Here is a 17751-nt window from a genome sequence, read left to right as displayed (position 1 = left end):
ACACACACACACACGCGCCCACTCTTCCCCCCCCCCATCCCTCCGTTCCCGTATATTAATCGTTATATCCAATTAATATAGTTATTACATACTCATGCTTATATATATATATATATATATATATATATATATATATATATATATATATGCTTATATATTGTATGGTTATTTCATGCTTATGCTTATATATACTGTTGTGACAAAATAAATAAAATAAAATAATAAATAAACCTTCCCCTTCGTTTGCAAAGCCGCAGGTAAAACGCGCCTCCCGCGGGCAACGCCGCGCTTTAACCGGCAGGGGTCGCTCGAGCTATCTCTCTCTCTCTCTCTCTCTCTCTCTCTCTGCCGACGGCCGCCCGGGACTTGCTGAGGGCGAGAGCCAGGAGCCGCGCGAGTGGCAGCCGGCTCGCCCAATCGGCTCCCTCCGCTGAGGCCGCGCGGCCAATGGGCGAGCCGCCTGGGCGAGGAGGCGGGGCAGGCGAGGCCGTGCCCAGGTTAGGCTGAGGGGGAGGCGCCGCTCCATCCTTCCCTTACCTGGGGGGCGAGCGCCGAGTCCCCGCAGCTCCGGCCGCCCGCCTGCCTGCCTGCCTGCCTGGCTGGGCAGCGCCAATGCCGACAGGGGCCGGCTCGACCGCCCGCCCGCGCTTGCCCCCAAACGGCCCGGCCTCTTGGTAAGGGCTGCCAGCCAAAGGTGGGGAGGGTCGCGCGGAGGGGGGAGAGAGGGGGGGCAAGAAGGAGGGGAGGGGGCGCTAGGGGAGGGGCTGGGCTTGGGGGGGAAGAGGGGAGCTGGGGGATTTGGGTCGGGGTCTGTCTGGCCACGGGGGCGCAGAAGCTGCAGCTTAGGAGCCATTGGGGAGGGGCTGGAGGGGCCATTTAAGGGGAGGGGCGTCCGGGGTGGGAGTGGGAGGGTCTCCAAGCTGCTGCAGGATCCCAATGATGGGTGGGTGGGGGCATTGGGGAGGCATTGAAAGAGGGGTGGGGAGCTTCAGAAGTTGGGTCTGCCATTGGGGAGGGGCTGGAGAGGCCATTTAAGAGGTGGGGGTGGAGGGTGTCCAAGCTACTACAGGATCCCAATGATGGGTGGGGGCATTGGGAGAGTTTAGGGGGCATTGAAAGAGGGGCTTCAAAGTCTGCCATTGGGGTGGGGGCTGGAGGTGTCATTTAAGGGGGTCTCAAGCTGAATGACTGCTGCAAGATCCCAATGATGGGTGGGGGATTGGGAGAGTTGAGGGAGCATTGAAAGAGGGGCTTCAAAGTCTGCCATTGGGGGCTGGAGGTGTCATTTAAGGGGGTCTCAAGCTGAATGACTGCTGCAGGATCCCAATGATGGGTGGGGGATTGGGAGAGTTTAGGGGACATTGAAAGAGGGGGACTTCAGTTGAATCTGCCATTGGGGAGGGGCTGGAGGGGCCATTTAAGGGGTGGGGGATTGGGGGTGTCCAAGCTACTACAGGATCCCAATGATGGGTGGGGGATTGGGAGAGTTTAGGGAGCATTGAAAGAGGGGCTTCAAAGTCTGCCATTGGGGGCTGGAGGTGTCATTTAAGGGGGTCTCAAGCTGAATGACTGCTGCAGGATCCCAATGATGAGTGGGGGATTGGGAGAGTTTAGGGGGCATTGAAAGAGGGGCTTCAGAAGTTGAGTCTGCCATTGGGGAGGGGCTGGAGGTGCCATTTAAGGGGTGGGGGTGTCCAAGCTACTACAGGATCCCAATGATGGGTGGGGGATTGGGAGAGTTTAGGGGGCATTGAAAGAGTGGGGGCTTCAAAGTCTGCCATTGGGGTGGGGGCTGGAGGTGTCATTTAAGGGGGTCTCCAAGCTGAATGACAGCTGCAGGATCCCAATGATGGGTCGGGGGATTGGGGAGTGGAGGGGCCATTGAAAGAGGGGCTTCAGAAGTTGAGTCTGCCATTGGGGTGGGGGCTGAGGTGTCATTTAAGGGGGTCTCAAGCTGAATGACTGCTGCAAGATCCCAATGATGGGTCGGGGGATTGGGAGAGTTGAGGGAGCATTGAAAGAGGGGCTTCAAAGTCTGCCATTGGGGGCTGGAGGTGTCATTTAAGGGGGTCTCAAGCTGAATGACTGCTGCAGGATCCCAATGATGGGTGGGGGATTGGGAGAGTTTAGGGGACATTGAAAGAGGGGGACTTCAAGTTGAATCTGCCATTGGGGAGGGGCTGGAGGGGCCATTTAAGGGGTGGGGGATTGGGGGTGTCCAAGCTACTACAGGATCCCAATGATGGGTGGGGGATTGGGAGAGTTTAGGGAGCATTGAAAGAGGGGCTTCAAAGTCTGCCATTGGGGGCTGAGGTGTCATTTAAGGGGGTCTCCAAGCTGAATGACTGCTGCAGGATCCCAATGATGAGTGGGGGATTGGGAGAGTTTAGGGGGCATTGAAAGAGGGGCTTCAGAAGTTGAGTCTGCCATTGGGGAGGGGCTGGAGGTGCCATTTAAGGGGTGGGGGTGTCCAAGCTACTACAGGATCCCAATGATGGGTGGGGGATTGGGAGAGTTTAGGGGGCATTGAAAGAGTGGGGGCTTCAAAGTCTGCCATTGGGGTGGGGGCTGGAGGTGTCATTTAAGGGGGTCTCAAGCTGAATGACAGCTGCAGGATCCCAATGATGGGTCGGGGGATTGGGGAGTGGAGGGGCCATTGAAAGAGGGGCTTCAGAAGTTGAGTCTGCCATTGGGGTGGGGGCTGGAGGTGTCATTTAAGGGGGTCTCAAGCTGAATGACTGCTGCAGGATCCCAATGATGGGTGGGGGATTGGGAGAGTTTAGGGGACATTGAAAGAGGGGGACTTCAGAAGTTGAGTCTGCCATTGGGGAGGGGCTAGAGGTGCCATTTAAAGAGGGGTGGGGGTGTCCAAGCTACTACAGGATCCCAATGATGGGTAGGGGGATTGGGAAAGTTTAGGGGGCATTGAAAGAGTGGGGGCTTCAAAGTCTGCCATTGGGGGCTGGAGGTGCCATTTAAGGGGGCTGGGGGTCTCAAGCTGAATGACGAGTGCTGCTGAAGGATCACAATGATGGGTGGGGGATTGGGAGAGTTTAGGGGGGAAGGGGCAGCTTTGAGAGGGGAGGCTTCGGAGGTTGAGTCCGCCATTGGGATGGGGGGCAATAGGGAGAGGGGGGAGCTGTGAAACGGGCGGTGGGGGGGACAGAAAGAGTAGCATCGGTTGATGCCCGATGAAGGGTTGAGGGGGGACAAGGAGATTTGGGCAGAGGGGTCTCCTCGGGAGGTCTGGAAGGACAGCCAAAGGTCTTCTCCATCCTCTGCTTGGACCCCGTTGGTTGTCAGCTGACCCCCCCCCACCCTCCATGCGGATCGGAAGGGCCCCCACCGAGGTCCACCAGCATGGAGGAAGACTTGCCTTGAGATGCTGAGGTCTACGCAGAGTAGGAATGGGGGTGGGGAGGAGTGGAGAAAGGACAAGGGAGAAGGTTTGGGGGACAGGGATCTATGGATGAGAAAGGAAGGGATTGGGGGGACGGGACGAGAGGACGGGTGCCAAGATGAGAGGCAGAGGAGAAATGGGGGAGGGGGTTTCCTCTTGAAAGAGGACACCGGGAGGGGGCTTCCATCTGGAAATGGGGAGGGGGGGGATGTAGGAGGGAGGGGCCCCAGGTGTGAGTTGGAGGGCAACCGGGAAGGTTTTAGCACGCAGGTGAGAAGATGGGGTTGGGAGGATGTCGAGCCATTAGTTGTGATTTGCGGCTGGGAGGAGAAGGCGGTTGTGTTATTCAGAGCAACAGTTGTGGAGAATGGTTGTGTGTGTTTGTGTGTGTAGGTCTGCAAAACAGGGCATTTTCTGGGAAGACCTAAAAATTTGGGATGGAGGGGGGGGAGGGAAATGACATGAAGATGTTCCACAAGGATCTATCAGACAATGGTCGGCAACAGAAAAACGGTGGTCTTTTTTACCCCTTTCCCTCTCCTGGACTTCCACCATTTTATTTATTTATTTTATTGCTTTTGTGTGTGAATGGGGGGACGCCCCCCCCACCCCTCCTCAGAGAAACCCCGGAGCATTCTGGTGTCCTAAAATTGTGGTTGGGGGGGCTTAGCACTTGAGCCTCTCTTGCTCTGCGGAGGGCTGGCTGCCTTTTGAGCCTTTCGGGCGGTGTGCAATGGAAGCATTTTATGAGGAAGCTTTCTGGATTGTGCTTGTCTAGTACATCTGTGTGTGTGTGTGGGGAGGGGGGATGTCCTTGCTTCTCCCTCTGCCCTCTTGCTGTCTTCTCTCTCTCCCCCCCACACACACTCCAGAATCACAATTTGTGTTAAATGACGATTAATTGAATAAGCGGTATGGTTCTTCTTTCCCGCTACACAAATGTTGTATCTACCCATTAATCTTGCAGTAGTTTGGTGCATGTGTTGTGTTTCTCTCTCTCTCTCTCTCTCTGTCTCTCTCTCTCTCTCACACACACACACACACTCTCAGCCGTCAAAGCCAAAGCACACCTAATACCCCTCTTGCTTTTAACAAGCGGATCTCAGCCAAGGTGTCAAAAGTTGCTCTTAAGAAAATAGACTGGCTTCTGTTTTTCATTTTTTCCCCCTTCGTATTTGTGTTACTACCAGCTTATTCCGAAAGGATATTTATAGCTTGGGTCTTTCCCAGGAGTGGGTTTCAATTTAGTTTGCTACCGGTTCGCTTGTGGGTGCTTGTGTGTATGCGCGACACTTCTGCGCATGTGCAGGAGCTTCTGTGCATGCGCAGAAGCGTCTGGGCGGGTGGGTGGAGCCTCCTGCCGCCGCTACGAGTTTGCCGGATCCAGGGCGAACTGGTAGCAATCCACCGCTGCTCTTTCCTTTTTACCTGTTCTGCTCCTGCCCTAGAATAGAATTGTGTCTCTATACAATTTAACAACAGTTCGTTTAGTGACCGTTTGGGGCCTAATTGTGATCGTAAATCGAGGACTAGCTGCATTAGCTAGGAACGATCTTCGGTTGATCATAGGTGCTGCTAGATTAGGCCCAATGATACCAGGCACTTTTTCTTAATGTCTTCCTCTCTGGTTGGGTCCTTCATGGAGGCATTGCTTCCTAGTTAGGTAATGTTTATTTAAGAGGTCCTTTTCGTAAAAAGAGGGAGTTATGGACCTTGATAGAACTCAGTTTCCATCTGCACACTAGAACAACTAGACACAAGAACAGTTTTTCCCCGAAGGCCATCACTCTGCTAAACAAATAATTCCCTCGACACTGTCAAACTATTCATTAAGTCTGCACTACTATTAATCTCATCGTTCCCATCACCCATCTCCTTCCTCTTATGACGGTATAACTGTAACTTTTTTGCTTGTATCCTTACAATTTATATTGATGTTGATTGTTTCCTGATTGCTTATTTGTACCCTATGACTATCATTAAGTGATGTACCTTGTGATTCTTGATGAAGGTATCTTTTCTTTTATGAGAAAAATATAATATAATACTATAAATATAACTTATTTATTTATATAACTTATAACTTACATTATATACTATAATATAAATATAATACTGAGAGTATATTCACCAAGACAAATTCCTTGTGTGTCCGATCACACTTGTCCAATAAAGAATTCTATTCTATTCCTATTCCTATTCCTATTCCTATTCCTATTCTATTCTATTCTATTCTATTCTATTCTATTCTATTCTATTCTATTCTAATCTATTCCTATACCTGTTCCTGTTCCTGTTCCTGTTCCTGTTCCTGTTCCTGTTCTATTCTATTCTATTCTATTCTATTCTATTCTATTCTATTCTATTCTATTCTATTCTATTCTATTCTATTCTATTCTATTCTATTCTACCCCAAAATAGGGAATATATTTTTCTATGCACATCGCTGAATTTGTGGCTTGGTGTTTTTTTGTGTTTTTTTTTTTATGACAGGGTCTTGTAAAGGCATCTATTCTTTGAATCTCTTCCACAAAGTTTCAATACAGGCAACGAGGAAAATAATTCTCCTGGAGAATCTATTTTGGGCTTAAAACGGAAGGGAGAAAAAACCCCGAATCTGACAGCAGGCAGCTCTCTAAATTCTGCATACGAGGTGTTTGACTTAATAGGAATGAATTAGACCTACAATATATTTCCCAATCTTGACAACTTCAGTGGCGTGTGGACTTCAAGTAGACTTTTTTTTTTTTTTAAAAACAGAGATTATTAATGTCCCTTTTTTTAAAAAAAAAAATCCTACTCCACCAATGTGTCTCTTCTGCTCTTTTGACAATCGTTAGAGCATTTGAATCAGAATCTTGTGTTGATTTTCAGCTTTCCTTGCAGAGGTCCACAACTTGCTTGAGAAGGGAAATGAATTTGGGAATAGTCCTCTGATGAGTTCTGTGTATACACACAAATATATCTATGCTTCCATGGGATTAGAAAAATAAGATCTTCTAAGCCATAAACTTAACGGCCTCACTCGATTTCTCCCATAGGGTTCTCCTATGTTCTCTCTCTCTTTGTTTGCATGTATATATGTGTACGAGTCTATATCTATGTAGGTCTTTGGTCATTCGGGTTTTCTCCCACGTAAAATTGGAAGTGTCTCGGCGACGTTTCGACGAAGTCTCATTCGTCATCTTCAGGCTTCCGCTTCGTGCTTCTGGGAGCAATGTGTGATCGCAGCAGTTAAAAGGAAGAAACAGCTGCGATCACACATTGCTCCCAGAAGCACGAAGCTGGAGCCTGAAGATGACGAATGAGACTTCGTCGAAACGTCGCCAAGACACTTCCAATTTTACACGGGAGAAAACCCGAACAACCAAAGACCTATATATATTCCTACTGGCAGGAACCAATGGCTGAAAATTTCCCCTTTTGCTGCTATGAAGGCTACGTGGAGGACACCCCCCCAACTATCAAGCCTGACTTAAAAGAGACTTTGCCCTTTCAGTTAAAAGACCCAAACCCTAAAAAAATATTGTGCGTTGAAAGGATTGCACATGCGTATAAATGGTAGTCCACGAAGACGCACTCGTTGAGACTTTATGGAGTTTTAAGGGCTTCCAATAAGATACCAGAAGCTTTGTCGAGCTACCGTTGTGCTGTCTTCGTTGTTGTTGTTTTTTGGGGTGGATGTCTGAAGTGTGGTCGTAGTTCCTGCTTTGGGAAATGCAAACCCAGACCTGGCTTTGGGGTATTTGGAAGGCATTTCTCTGTTAAAAAAAACAAAAAAAAACAAACCCACCCCTCTCCCTTTCTCCTACTCAAGCCGTCACCTTGCTTGGTCGTCCTTCCTAGAAAGGAAGGGGCCCAACTTGGTGGCAGGTGGGCCTTTCCGTCGGAAGACCGGTCTATCTGTTTTACCTTAACAAGTTCTTTGCACCCAGAAGGGTTGGTTTTGTTTTGTTTTTTTTCTTCCCCGCCCCCCCCCCCAATCGGCAGATGCTAGACGTAGATGCTCTCCAGGAACTTGGCTGTAGTAGAAATGCATTTCCTGACTTCTTTGAGGTAACGGGGCAGGACTTGGCTGGGTATCGGAGCAAAGCTGGCACGCTGCCACCTGATGTGCCTTTAGAGAGCGGTGGCTGCCTTTCCCCCGGGCTTCGTAGTTTTCTTTGTCCTGCAGCTTCCCGCACGCCCGCCTTGGTTGTTTGCGGGAGAAAACGTAATTCTCAGGTTTCCTATTCCCAGGGGTCCCTCTGCCTACCTGGGGGTTGGCGCCGGGGCGCCTTCAGGATGTGACAACCTGTCCTCGTCACTATCAGAGCCTCTTGCTGCCGGCAGTTTGCTCCTCCCCACGTAGCCCCCCCCCTCACCTCTTCAAGGATTATTATCTTGGCAGGATGGCAACCCTGACTTAGTTGTTAACCCACTTCGTGCTAGGTTGAACAGAGATGGCGAAATGGACTGTTTTGATGAGTTTATTCTAGTTGAAATGGACTGTTTTGATGAGTTTATTCTAGTTGAAATGGACTGTTATTATGAGTTTATTCTAGTTTTGGTCCCAATTCTGGACTGCTTGCTCAAAACGGGGCGGGGGGGGGAGGGAGAGAATGAAATTTTGATTTTAGGTTTGGATATTTTGAATGAGAATGGAATGGAATAGAATAGGAGAAGGAATGGAATGGAATGGAATAGAATAGGAGAAGGAATGGGATGGGATGGGATAGGAGAAGGAATAGGATAGGATAGGATAGGATAGGATAGGATAGGATAGGATAGGATAGGATAGGATAGGATAGAATTCTTTATTGGCCAAATGTGATTGGACACACAAGGAATTTGTCTTTGGTGCATACAGTCTCAGTGTGCATAAAAGACAAGATATGTTCACCAAGAATCATAGAATAGAATAGAATAGAATAGAATAGAATAGAATAGAATAGAATAGAATAGAATAGAATAATAGAGTAGAGTAGAATAGAATAGAATAGAATAGAATAGAATAGAATAGAATAGAATAGAGTTGAGTTCTTTATTAGCCAAGTGTGATTGGACACACAAGGAATTTGTCTTGATGCATACGCTCTCGGTGTACATAAAAGAAAAGATACGTTCATCAAGGTACAACACTTACAACACTTAATGATAGTCATAGGGTACAAATTTAACAATGATACAACACTTAGTGATAGTCATAGGCTACAAATAAGCAATCGGGAAACAATATCAGTATAAATTGTAAGGATACAAGGAACAGGGACAGTAGGCACTCTGGTGCGCTTATGCGCGCCCTCTTTACGGACCTCTTAGGAATGGGGTGAGGTCCACGGTAGACAATTTGAGGTTGAAGCTGTGGGGGTTTGAGGACTGTAACAACGGAGTCGGGTAGAGCATTCTAGGCGTTGACCGCTCAGTTGCTGAAGTCGTATTTTCTGCAATCGAGTTTGGAGCGGTTTACCTTGAGTTTGTATCGCTTGTTTGCCCGTGTATTATTGTGGTTGAAGCTGAAGATGTCGTTGACAGGCAGGAGGTAGTGGCAGACAATTTTGTGTACTATGCTTAGATCAGACCGCAGGCGGCGCAGTTCCAGATTGTCCAAGCCCAGAATTTCAAACCCGGTGGCATAAGGGATTTTATTGCGAGCGGAGGAGCGGAGGAGTCTTCTCGTGAAATACCTCTGGACCCGCTCAATCGTATTAATGTCCGATATACAGTGTGGATTCCAGGCAGACGAGCTGTATTCGAGAATCGGCCTGGCAAAGGTTTCGTACGCCCTAGTTAGCGATACAATGTTACCGGAGAAGAAGCGTCGCAAAATTAGATTTAACAATTCTTAATGCCAATATAATATCCCATCCGGATGATGAATAGAGTCGTTGTAGCATTTCTCACCAGTCTTCATAATCTGGCCATCCTTTGTGTCCCTTGCAGTTCGCGCCAGTGTGTCTCCGTCAGAAACCGGGCACGCCAGATGGGTCTCTAAGAGTTGATGGTCACCGATCGGGGGAAGCGGCTTTCATGAGTTAAGGTAGGTCTTGAAACCCGGCTCCTCCGCCAGGCCGACTCCCAATTCTTCCCTATATTCCTGTATTCCTCGCCCCTTTCGTTGTGCTGTGGGCGCCTAGCTAATTTTACAAACGCTTCCTCTCGTACACATACAATTTTCCACGTGGGCGACGAGAGGAAAATAATTATTAGCCTGTTGGATCTTGGTAATTAGAGCAACAAAGTCGTCTTCGTCTCCCTCGCACTGCGGTGGTTGCAAACCTCTGAACTTCCCCAGGAGTGAGGCAGGAATAAGGGTCCCGACATGTGGGGTGGAATAAGCTACCCTGCCAGTGATCTCAGCCCTGGCACCAGAGAGTGTCTTGGCAAGGAGTTGGCATGGACAGTGTGCGTTGGCAGTGCGGTTTCCCGGAAGGGACCCCAAATGAAGAAGTTTCTCCTCTTTTAAATTCCGGGTTGGAAGGGTGGGTCTTAAGACTCGTACAACCAACAGTGCAATCAAATCATGTCAGTTACATGGAAGGGACCTTCGAGGTCTTCTAGTCCAGGGGTCTCCAACCTTGGTCCCTTTAAGACTTGTGGACTTCAACTCCCTCAGCAAAGCTGGCTGAGGAACTCTGGGAGTTGAAGTCCACAAGTTTTTTTTTTTTTTCCATAAAAAAGTTTTCTTTTTACAATCCTATCAAACAGCTCATCCAATGTACAGTTATATACAATTAGTCGGGCTTGCCCAGTCACCCCCCCCCTTTTTAACACTCTCCCCTCTTCTACCTTCTTCTGCTTTCCAGACCTTCCTCTCCTTCTCTTATCTACATCCTCTCCTCCCTCCACCCTACACCTTCCTTCTCCCTCTTCTACCCCTCTTCCTTCCTCTTCTCCTCTTTCCTACCTCCTACTCTCTCCTCTTTTCTCCCTCCCCACCGTTCTAAAATGGTAACTGGGCAGACCCGACCCTACATTAATTATATTTATACATCTTCAATAATCCCTGTACATTAACCATCACTCCATCCTCTACCCTCAAACGCCCAATTCCCCTACCCCTACCCCCCACCCCCACCCCGACTTCCCAGAACAAAATGCAGGGTATCAAAACTAACAATCATAATCCAAAATAATTCCTAAATTATAATCTCTAGTCACTCCACACATAATCACACTCTCAATTCCCCTCTCCTTCAGAAATAAATCTAATACAAAATATTTCCTAAATTTACTCATATGCTATTCGATATTTTTTTATCTGATACTTATTTTGAATATAATCAATCCACATTTTCCATTCTAAAATATATTTTTCTTGTGTATAGCCTTTCAAGTAAGCAGAAATTTTGGCCATTTCTGCCAAATTTGATACTTTGAGTGTCCATTCTTCAATTGTAGGTAATTCTTCTTTCTTCCAATATTGAGCAATCGAAAGCCTTGCGGCTGTTATGAAGTTCTAAGTCCACAAGTCTTAAAGGGATCAAGGTTGGAGACCCCTATTCTAGTCCAACCCCCTCCTCAAGCAGGAGACCGTAGACCCATTTCAATCAATCAATCAATCAATCAATCAATCAATCAGTCAATCAGAATAGAGCTGGAAGGGACCTTAGAGGTCTTCTAGTCCAGCCCCCTGCTCAAGCAGGAGACCCTATGCCATTTCAAACAAGTGGCTGTCCAGTCTCTTCTTAAAAACCTCCAGTGATGGCACGTCCCCAACTTCTGGTGGCAAGCCGTTCCACTGGTTAATTGTCCTCACTGTTAGGAAGTTTCTCCTTAATTCCAGACTGCTTCTCTCCTTGATTAGCCCCCGCCCGCTGTTTCTCGTCCTGCCTTCTGGTGCTTTGGGGTGCAGGTTCACCCACGCTTCTTTGTGGCAGAAACTGTGGGGATGCTGCCGTGGTCGTAAGCGTGAAAAATGGTCGTAAGCCACTTGTCAGCTTTGGAAGCCGTATTAAGCCGGAAGCTGCCGTGCTGCTACTTTCTTCTCATAAGTGGGAAAGTAGGAAGAGGGGGGGATTTAGTAGAGGGGTTGTCTTTAGACATAATAAGCATTCTTCCTGTCGGTCAAGGTCAGGCCGATCCTGCATCTGGAGGAGGGGTGGCCGGAGTGCTGTCTCGAGATGGGACGGTTGGCGATTGGAGCATGTGATGGACTGCAGAGTCAGGAGATGGTTTTGGGGTTTTTTTGATTTACTGAGGGAAAACTTGGACTTTTCAGATTCGGGTTTTCCCCAGATGTGCCAGTATACCTATCCTAGTAAGTAGAACTTTGAAAGTTGCTCGCTTCGGAGTTTTTACTTGGAGTTGGGTTTTTTTTCTTCCCTGGAACGCTGACACCACTTCTCAGTGTCGTTGTAACTTTCAGCAGTCACAAAAGTTATAAGTTTAGTTATAGTTAGTTAGTTATAAGTTTAGTTAGTTGGTTTTCCCAGTTGCAATGGATGGCTGTGAAGGTTGGAACATAAGAAAGGCTGAGCGCCAAAGAACCGAGGCCTTTGAACTCTGGTGCTGGAGAAGACTCCTGCGAGTCCCTTGGACTGCAAGGCGAACAAACAAGTCAGTCCTAGAGGAGGTCAACCCTGACTGCTCTTTAGAAGGCCAGATCCTGAAGAGGAAACTCAACTACTTTGGCCACCTAATGAGAAGGAAGGACTCCCTGGAGAAGAGCCGAATGCTGGGGACGATGGAGGGCAAAAGAAGAAGGGGACGGCAGAGAACGAGGTGGCTGGATGGAGTCACCGAAGCAGTCGGCGTGAGCTTCAGTGGACTCCAGAGGATGGTAGAGGACAGGAAGGCCTGGAGGAACGTTGTTCATGGGGTCGCGATGGGTCGGACACGACTTCGCAACTAACAACAACAAAGTTATAAGTCAAGGACTACCAGGACTAGATTAATGAAGGTAACCGGAAGCTGGGGTGAAGGACATATGAGCTGAGCCCCAGCTTCCAGCACCCTCCTTTGGTTAGGTATCTTCGGCTTTTGGGAATTGTAGTTCAGCAACAATCTTGACCGGTTCCTCACCAACCATTCTGTCCCTCCTAGCATATGACTTCCTCCTTTGGTGGTGTTATCTCAGGTTGGATCATTGATGTACTGTTAAATCAAGGGGAGAATTGCGAGCTGGTGATTATTGGGGGTTTGTTTTATGGTACGGATCTACTCCAGGAGTAAATTTACTGAAGCTGAAGCCCGGTAAAACACGGCAATCATAAATCTGTTTTGGTGCCTTCGCCTTTCCCCTTGCTGTCAAAAAACCTCGTTCTCAAGGGCCTTCCATAGGATTAGTTTAAAACCATGGAGTTGTTTTCTTTGTCTGAAGAACGATCCTAGGTCCAAATTATATTGACCCAAGCTGGAGGGATTTCCTAGCTTTGCAGAGAAGGCCCGGAGGGGAGAGCCAGATTAAGAGCGGGATCGAATATTGTGCATACAGAATAAAAGGAATGGTGTTTGCAGTAGTATCTTTCTGGCCAGCTGTTTTTCTTGGGTACTCTTTTTAAGAATTAAAAAGCCGGGGACTTATAGTGAGTACGTATGGAGATTTTGCAGCTGGCCACTTGGAAGTGCAAAGAAATCCTTAAGGTTCAGGGGTCTTCGGAGGAGGGGAAAAGCCACCTCTTTTCAAAAAACAAAACAAAACACCGAGGTTGTAAGGTTTAACACAGTTTGTGATTGTATCTGTGGAGGTTCTCCATCACATAAAGGTAAAGGTTCCCCTCGCACATATGCGCTAGTCGTTCCTGACTCTAGGGGGCGGTGCTCATCTCAGTTTCAAAGCCGAAGAGCCAGCGCTGTCCAAAGACGTCTCCGTGCTCATGTGGCCGGCATGACTCAACGCCAAAGGCGCACGGAACGCTGTTCCCTTCCCACCAAAGGCGGTCCCTGTTTTTCTACTTGCCTTTTTTTAATGTGCTTTCGAACTGCTAGGTTGGCAGAAGCTGGGACAAGGAACGGGAGCTCACCCCGTTACGCGGCACTAGGGATTCGAACAGCTGAATTGCCGACCTTCCGATCGACAAGCTCAGTGTCTTAGCCATTGAGCCCCCTGTCCCCTGTTATATATGTCTCCATCACATATCTATCTATCTATCTATCTATCTATCTATCTATCTATCTATCTATCTATCTATCTGTCTATCTGTCTATCTGTCTATCTGTCTATCTGTCTATCTGTCTATCTGTCTATCTATCTATCTATCTATCTATCTATCTATCTATCTATCTATCTATCTATCTTATCTCATATCTTCCATCTATCTATCTATCTATCTTCTTTCTTTCTATCTATGGGCCTCTGTGGCTCAGACTGGTAAGACAGTCTGTTATTAACAGCAGCTGCCTGCAATTACTGCAGGTTCTAGTCCCACCAGGCCCAAGGTTGACTCAGCCTTCCATCCTTTATAAGGTAGGTAAAATGAGGACCCAGATTGTTGGGGGCAATGTTGACTTTGTATACAAATATACAAATAGGATGAAGACTATTGCTAACATAGTGTAAGCCGCCCTGAGTCTTCGGAGAAGGGCGGGATATAAATGCAAATAATAAAAAAAAAAATCTATCTATCTATCTATCTATCTATCTATCTATCTATCTATCTATCTATCTATCTATCTATCTATCTATCTATCTTATATCTTCCATCTATCTATCTATCTATCTATCTATCTATCTATCTATCTCCATCACATAGCTCATACTTATTGCAAAGGGTCTTTTCCCCCCAAAAGGCACAACTGATCTTTCTTGCGGTGAAAAAAAACCAAGCCCTGTTAAAAATGGAGAGGAGATAGCCTTGGGAGCAGCTGAGGTCCTTCTTCGGGAAGCATCAAATCATTCATCTAATACATCAATTAATCACCGCAAAAGACAAAAAAAACAAAACACAACGGTGTTGCACCATCCCGCACATTTGAAGGGATCTGCAGCTGGTTTTATTTGGCAAGCGGTAAGCAGGAAAACACACACACAGAGAGACACAGACAGACAAACAGACAGACACACGCCTCCCTCCCTCCTCTGCTCTTTGTTATTTTTAAAACCTTCCCAGAGGCACGATAAAATCCACACCTTCAGACCCTGGCCTTTTCAAACAAAGCTCCGGTGTATTTGTTCAGAGAAGTGTAAGCCACACTACGGGATGGATCTCTTTTTTTTAATTTAATTTGAATTTATATCCCGCCCTTCTTTGAAGACTCAGGGCGGCTTACAATGTGTTAAGCGATAGTCTTCATCCATTTTGTATGTTATATACAAAGTCAACTTTTTATCTGAGGCCCCTTAACGTGGCTTTCCTTGAAATCTGGGCTGGCAGCTGAATCCAAAGATCTTTACAGACCAAGTAACCGGAAGAAGAGAATCCCCAAGTTGGAAGGGACCCCCTGTTCAAGCTATACCGCCATCCCGGATAAATGGCTGTCCAGTCTCTTCTTAAAAACCTCAAGCATTGGAGCACCCACCATTTCAGAGACAAGCAATAATTCCTGTTCTCACGGTCAGGAAATTCCTCCTTCGTTCTAAGGTTGCTTCTCTCCTTGATTAGTGTCCGCCCGTTGCTTCTTGTCCTGCCTTCTGGTGCTTTGGAGAATAATTTGACCCCCTCTCTTTTTTGGGGCACCCCCTCAAATATTGGAAGACTGCTATCATCCCCTCGGACTTCGACAACTACCAGACCTTAGGACCTTTCGCCGCGAACTTAAAACCTATTTATTTCGTATGGCTGGACTAGCTCGATTTTTTTATCTTTAAATTTTAATTGACTTTTGATGGGTTTTTAAAATTTAAATTTTTGTAATTTTATGGGGGTGTATGTTATTTTAATATTTGGGCAAATTTAAATCAGTTTTTTAAGGGTTGTTTTTACTATTGTGTATGTTTGTATTTTATCTGCCTGTTCACCACCCTGAGTCCTTCGGGAGAAGGGCGGTATACAAATTAAAATATTCTATTCTATTCTATTCTATCATGTTGTAAGGTTCACTATGAATATGTTTAAGCTCATGTTATATCCACCTACTAATTCTAGTATTTTAGCATATATATTTTTTTATTTCATTTTGTCACAACTGTATATACAATCATCAACATAAACAATAACCCATCATGAGAGGGAAAAAAAGTATATATAAGTAAAAGTATAAGTAAAAGTATGCATATAATACTATAATGAAGGGAACAATAGGACAGGAACGGTAGGCACTTTTGTGCTCTTATGCACGCCCCTTATAGTCCTCTTAGGAATGGGGTGAGGTCAATAGTAGACAGTTTTTGGTTGAAGATTTTGGGGTTTTGAGTAGAGACTATAGAGTCAGGTAGTGAGTTCCAAGCGTTAACAACTCTGTTACAAAAGTCATATTTTCTGCAATCAAGTTTGAAGTCTTCAAACATTAAGTTTGAATCTATTGTTTGCTCTTGTATTGTTGCGATTGAAGCTGAAGTAGTCTTTTACAGGAAGGAAATTGCAATAGATGATTCTGTGTGTTAAACACAGATCATGTCGGAGTCGGCGGAGTTCTAAGTTTTCTAATCCCAGGATTTCAAGCCTGGTGGTATAAGGTATTTTGTTGTTTTCGGAGGAGCGAAGAACTCTTCTAGTAAAATATTTCTGGACGCGTTCGATAGTATTAATCTACTCCCTTACAATGTCGCCCCTGGTCCTGGGTAATCCAACCAGTGGTTTTTAGTTTTTCCGTCTCTTCTCGGTTGCAGGGTGGAGAATCCGGCCAGCGTTCTGCTGCAGATCGACCAAAAACAAGCCCACCCACCCCGACAACTTTTCTAGAATTGTAGAATCGTGACAAAGAGGTGGCTATTTTTGGGGTGGCTGCTGCCTGCGCGTGTGCCTGGGCAAACTGCGTTGTATATTTGGAGCATAGGATTAGTATTGTGTTTCGGTCCTCTTAACACACAAACAAATCAATAAGGCCAGGAAGAAACAAAGCAGAAAATAAATAAGAATTAAAAGCTCCCCCCCCACCCCCGTCTTTTTTTCTTCTCAAGGTAGGCCTAACAGCTGTTTCTAAGAGTTGGGCTAAACGTGGGATTCGCCCTTGCTGCCTTAATTGGGTTCTGCTATTTTCATCCAGCCGGCCGATCATGTCGCTGCTTTTGAAGACTAAAAATAACAAGGGTTTTATTTCCCTTTTCTTCCTGCGCACCAGCCTCGGCTCTCTCTCATTTCTCTCCCCTTCTGTGCGTGCAAGGGTGTGTGTGTTTGTGTCTCAATATCCAGTCGACCCTTTTGGGATTGTCGCCCGGCAGGTTTTTCCTTTCTCTTTTTCGGCGACCTGGGTCCTCCTGGGACAGTCGCTTCTGGGCTGGGATTTGCTAAAGCTCCTGTGGGCCCATCACAAAGCTCCTGGGCATGTTGACGGTTTGCTTTCAGTTCACCTGGGAGGTTATTTTGGTGCGACGACGACGGACTTCAGTGTCCTCTCTTTGCCTCTTTGCAAAACAGCGGAGCAGTCTTTCGTCATCTCGTCAACTTTAAGATGGGCGGACTTCGACTCCCAGGATCGCCCAGCCGGCATCCTTCAAATGAAACATCTGCAAGAAAACCACCAAGCTCAGAGGGTACCAAAGATCCCAAGGTTGTCCTCCTTTCCCTCTCCCTCTCCCTCCTCCTCCTCCTCCTCCACACACCCCACTCCCTTTTAACATTCATGACGTTACCTAGTTGGGTCATGAAACATCTGCAAGAAAACCACCAAACTCTGAGCTCCGAGGACCACACAGTAGTTCTCCTCCTCCTCCTCCTCCTCCTTTCTAAGCACTGATAATATTACCTAGTTGGGTCATGAAACATCTGCAAGAAAACCACCAAACTCAGAGAGCACCAAGGACCCCACAATAATCATCCTCCTCCTCTTCCTCTTCCTCTTCCTCCTCCTCCTCTTTCTCCGTTTAAATACGGAGGTGGTCTCCAAAATATTTTAGCACCACCCTAAAATCTATACAGAAGAAACACATTGAAATTGAATTGAATTGCTTTGGAACCGAAGGGTTTCTGGATTTAGTGTAGACCAGGGGTCTGCAAACTTGGCCCTTTTAAGACTTATGGACTTCGACTCCCAGCAAAGCTGGCTGAGGAACTCTGGGAGTTGAAGTCCACAAGTCTTAAACGGGCCAAGTTTGCAGACCCCTGGTGTAAGACTATCCACTGGTCTTCTCTTTGCTCATTCGTGGTTTGCTCAGAACTGGTGGCGACTCTCTTTCCGTTCTCAGGTAGACGTCTTCTCCTGGCCTTATTGGCTTGGCCATTTGGTCTTCTTAACCAAGAATTGTGAAGGATGGAACCTGAGATCTTTATGCATGCAAGCATCTGCTCCTCCTGGGTCTGGAAACTTTTCCTGTTCCTCTGGGACAGGTTTGT

The 17751-nt window shown here is 46.9% G+C and overlaps 1 protein-coding gene across 4 annotated transcripts in view; it reads left to right on the top strand.

The window, feature by feature from the left end:
• The first annotated feature begins 471 nt into the window (after positions 1–471).
• The window catches only part of SCAI (suppressor of cancer cell invasion), a 62549-nt gene continuing 45269 nt past the window's right edge, over positions 472–17751 (top strand). For 3 of the 4 annotated variants that reach the window (XM_058159408.1, XM_058159407.1, XM_058159404.1), the window contains exons 1-2: positions 472–674; positions 9323–9419. The gene's annotated coding sequence lies outside the window, so the exon portion shown is untranslated. Of the gene's footprint in view, positions 695–9322; positions 9420–17751 lie in introns of all 4 variants that reach the window. The other variant, XM_058159406.1, reaches the window with a different exon arrangement.

The sequence above is a fragment of the Ahaetulla prasina genome, chromosome 16 (genome assembly GCF_028640845.1).
Source record: "Ahaetulla prasina isolate Xishuangbanna chromosome 16, ASM2864084v1, whole genome shotgun sequence".
NCBI classification, from domain to species: domain Eukaryota; kingdom Metazoa; phylum Chordata; class Lepidosauria; order Squamata; family Colubridae; genus Ahaetulla; species Ahaetulla prasina.
This window is presented reverse-complemented; position numbering and strand designations above follow the sequence as displayed.